We start from the raw sequence: 4828 nt of genomic DNA on the forward strand, positions 1-4828 counted from the left end.
GAGAGAGAGGCAAAGATTTTTCTATATTCCATGCATTTATCCACCCCAATTTATTATGTCCACAATGTGCAAGGCTCTCTTTAGACACTTTGGGAAATTCAAAGATGAACACGTCTCAGGGCAATTTGTACCAAAACATTTAAAAGTACGCATATACAAATGTATTTAACACAATGATCCATAAAATTTGTTAATAAGAGGAAATATTTTGGAAAAAAAAGAGTCCATGTTCAGTAATAGGAAGTATATTAGATTGTGGCAGATCCACACATTGGTACAGTGATGGTAGAGTGATTCTGTCTGCCTGCCCAGGCGATGCAGGTTCTATCCCTGGTCTGGGAAGATTCCACAAGCCAAGGGCCAGCTAAGACTGTTCACCACGACTATTGAGCCTGTGCTCTAGGGCCCATGAGCCACAACGACTGAGCTCGAGGGCCACAACTACTGAAGTCCCCTTGCTCTAGAGCCTGTGTTGCAAAACAAGAGAAGCCACTGCAATGAGAAGCCCGGGTACTGCAACTTGAGAGCAGCCCCTGCTCGCTGCAACCAGAGAAAGCCCCAAGTGCAGTAACGAAGACCCAGCGCAGCCAAAAATAAATTCATTCATTAGTTTAAAAGAAAAGGGATGATGTAGATATGTAAGAATTTGACACTGAAAGATGTTAATATTAAGTTAAAACACTTACATGAATGAATATATTTAAGTAAGTATACATGAGTGTGATACATATACATACACTTGCTCTCAGAAGAAAATCTAGTATTCCAGCGTATCGAGGGCTATATACAAGAATGTTAATAGTGGTCTATCTGTGTGGTGTGATTAAAAGATAATCTTGACACTGTATGCAATTTTCTATTCTCTCAATTTTTATAAATCATATCACACTTTTATAATCAGAAAAACATATTACCATTCATTAAAAATTACCATATTATCACTGACGTTACTGATATACAATAACATGAAAGAAAATCTTAAAACTTTATGTATAGAAGGACCCAATTTTGATACACCTATAAAGGTAGAAATTTTAATTGTATGAATTTTTAAAAATTGACGTATAGCCAATGTATAATATTATATGTTACAGGTATACAATATAGTGATATAGTAATAAAGTAACTCACAATTTTTACAGGTTGTACTCCATTTATACTTACTATAAAATATTGGCTATATTCCCTGTGTTGTGTGATATATTCTTGTAGCTGATTTCATACCTAATAGTTTGTATCTCTTAATCTCCTATCTCTATATTGCCCCCCTTTTCCCTCTCCCCACTGGTATCCACTAGTTTATTCTCTACATCTGTGAGTCTGCTTCTTTTTTGTTATTAAATATAGGAATTTTAAAAGCCTCGAATGTACAACAAAATGCAAATGATTTGCATTCCCTGATTTTGCTTTGCTGTATTGTCTGCTGTCTAGAATGAATGGGCAATAATAAATTATTAACAGGCAAGTAAAATTATGTAACAAGAAGGTTTTTATTTTTCTTAAAAAAAGTATTAATAAAATAGAAGAAGTGTGAAAGTGTTAGTCGCTCAGTTGTGTCTGACTCTTTGCGACCCCATGGACTGTAACCCGCCAGGCTTCTCTGTCCATGGAATTCTCCAGGCAAGAATACTGGAGTGAGTAGCCATTTCCTTCTCCAGGGGATCTTCCCGACCCAGGGATTGAATCCAGGTCCCCCGCAATGCAGGTAGATTCTTTAGAGCCCCTGCCTCTAAAATGTTGATAGTCTAACAGAGGAGATGAGAAGAGAAATGGGATGACATGGTACAGCAACATTCTGCGAACTCACCGAGATGGGAGCAATCACAGTGGAAAGGGGCTCAAGGAAAGATTCATGGAAAAGACACATTTAAGCCACACCTTAAAAGGTAGGTGTGAATAAACAAAAATTGGAGGAAAGGGCATTCTCAGCAGGGAAAAGGCCTGGAATAGGCTTGATCACACATGACCAGCTCTCAGTCTTTCTTTCCCACCCAACCACCATGCTTAGTCATCAGGGTCATCCACACCTTTTCAAATAAGGCAGTTCTGAATGAGTGCAAAGGGTGCACTTTCCATTCTGGTTTGATCTTATTGTATACTGGATAGGGAAATGAACATGGATTCATTATATATATGTGACTTATACTCATAAGTCACATAGTTTTTTTATGTGACTTATGTCACATGAATTATTTTAGTTTGAATTATTGGTTCTTGGCAAACGGGTTTAATTGGCAGTTTTCATCTTCACCAATTGCATCTGATACTAACAATTCTTTAATTCTCATGGACAAGTGGGGATTTCCTAATTCATCAGATTCAGATCTTAGTTTCATGCATCTATAAAGAAAGCTATAAATTATAGAGGGCTCAGGCTTGTCCTGGCATCCCTCTGGCATAAAGCTTTTCCTAGGCACTACCTGCTTCCAGCAGGCCCCAAACACCTGGCCTCTCTTCAGCTTTGGTCCCAGGAAAGCAGCTAGGAGCACTTCCTCTGGCTCACAGTCTCTGTTCTTAATGATTACATTTCAGTGACATTTGAGCAATAAATTGACTAGAGACTTGGGTGCTAATCCTGGCTCCATCACTAACTCAGTTGGAGACCTTGGGAATGAGGGGCTTGGTGTCCGTTAGTAGGCCAAAGCTTCTCTTCAGTCCCCACACCATCACACATTCTACACACTCTCATCCAAATGCTTATTTGGACACAGTGATTGTCAACAAGTGTGGTCCTTTCTCTGAGCTCCCCTGAGAATCTCAACAAAATGGTCTTCATATGTTTCACACCTGTAAGTCTTAAGGTTTGCTGCTGCTGCTGCTACTAAGTCACGTCAGTTGTGTCCGACTCTGTGCGACCCCATAGACGGCAGCCCAACAGGCTCCTCTGTCCTTGGGATTCTCCAGGCAAGAATACTGGAGTGGGTTGCCATTTCCTTCTCCAATGCATGAAAGTGAAATGTGAAGTGAATTCGCTTAGTCATGTCCAACTCTTAGCGACCCCATGGACTGTAGCCTACCAGGCTCCTCGGTCCATGGGATTCTCCAGGCAAGAGTACTTGAGTGGGGTGCCATTGCCTTCTCTGCTTAAGGTTTAGGATTCTAGATTTAAATGATCATCAAAAGAGCACTGAAAAAACAGACACACACAGTGATGCCTGCACATACTTGTATGTGCTTAAGCAATAACTGAAAAGGTTTAAGTAACAGTGATTTTCCTCTAGGGAAGAGACGGAGAGTCTGGTGGTTAAACAAAGACACAGACTTTTCACTGTATACTCGTTGAATTTGTTTACTGAATACATACTAAGTTAGGAACATCAATTGGTTGCATGTAAAAGAGACCTGAGAAATGATGACTTAAGCAAACATCTTTTGTATTCTTACTAAATAAGAATTCTGGGCCAGGCTGTCCAGAGTTGATACCAAGGACCCAGGATCCTCCCAGCTCTCTGTTCCCCCTTCTGAGGTTCCAGCCTAAATCAGGCCTCAAGCTCATAGACAGCTGCTCCAAGTATGACCCCTGTGTTTCTGGCAGGAAGGTGAAAGGGCAAAGAGTATTGCCTGCTGACTGTGATCCCTTAAAAAAGCTTTACTGGAAACCCTCCTCAGCTTACTTCTGCTTACATCTCATTGCTCAGAACCTGTGTGGCTCTGTCATTTTGGACTGAAGGGATGCTAGGACTCATGCCACATCATGCAATATTGGGATTCTTTTAGTAAGAATGGATATGAGCTTTGTGATTATCAGTGTATGTGCTGTCTTTTTGAAATTAAGACTATCTTTTACAGCAGTTTTGAGTTCACAGCCAAATTTAGGGAGAGGTGCAGAGACTTTCCATTCACCTCTGCCCCAACACATGTATAGCCTCCCCTACTATTAACATCCCCCACCAAAGGGTACATTTGCTACAACTGATGAACCTACATTCAGCTCAGTTCAGTCGCTCAGTCGTGTCCAACTCTTTGCGACCCCATGAATCGCAGCACGCCAGGCCTCCCTGTCCATCACCCACTCCCGGAGTTCACTCAGACTCATGTCCATCAAGTCGGTGATGCTATCCAGCCATCTCCTCCTCTGTTGTCCCCTTCTCCTCCTGCCCCCAATCCCTCCCAGCATCAGAGTCTTTTCCAATGAGTCAACTCTTTGCATGAGGTGGCCAAAGTACTTGAGTTTCAGCTTTAGCATCATTCCTTCCAAAGAAATCCCAGGGCTGATCTCCTTCAGAATGGACTGGTTGGATCTCCTTGCAGTCCAAGGGACTCTCAGGAGTCTTCTCCAAGACCACAGTTCAAAAGCATCAATTCTTCGTCACTCAGCTTTCTTCACAGTCCAACTCTCACATCCATACATGACTGCTGGAAAAACCATAGCCTTGACTAGATGGACTTTTGTTGGCAAAGTAATGTCTCTGCTTTTCAATATGTTATCTAGGTTGTTCATAACTTTTCTTCCAAGGAGTAAGCGTCTTTTAATTTCATGGCTCCAGTCACCATCTGCAGTGATTTTGGAGCCCCCCCCAAAAATAAAGTCTGTCACTGTTTCCACTGTTTCCCCATCTATTTCCCATGAAGTGATGGGAATAGATGCCATGATCTTCGTTTTCTGAATGTTGAGTTTTAAGCCAACTTTTTCATTCTCCTCTTTCACCTTCATCAAGAGGCTTTTTAGTTCCTCTTCACTTTCTGCCATAAGGGTGGTGTTATCTGCATATCTGAGGTTATGGATATTTCTCCCGGCAATCTTGATTCCAGCTTGTGCTTCTTCCAGCCCAGCGTTTCTCATGATGTACTCTGCATATAAGTTAAATAAGCAGGGTAACAATATACC

The 4828-nt window shown here is 41.3% G+C and overlaps 1 pseudogene; it reads left to right on the forward strand.

Moving 5' to 3' along the window:
- The first annotated feature begins 1774 nt into the window (after window positions 1-1774).
- The window catches only part of LOC104986183, a 5550-nt pseudogene continuing 2496 nt past the window's right edge, over window positions 1775-4828 (forward strand).

The sequence above is a fragment of the Bison bison genome, unplaced genomic scaffold, assembly GCF_000754665.1.
Source record: "Bison bison bison isolate TAMUID 2011002044 unplaced genomic scaffold, Bison_UMD1.0 scf7180017864063, whole genome shotgun sequence".
Classification (NCBI taxonomy): domain Eukaryota; kingdom Metazoa; phylum Chordata; class Mammalia; order Artiodactyla; family Bovidae; genus Bison; species Bison bison.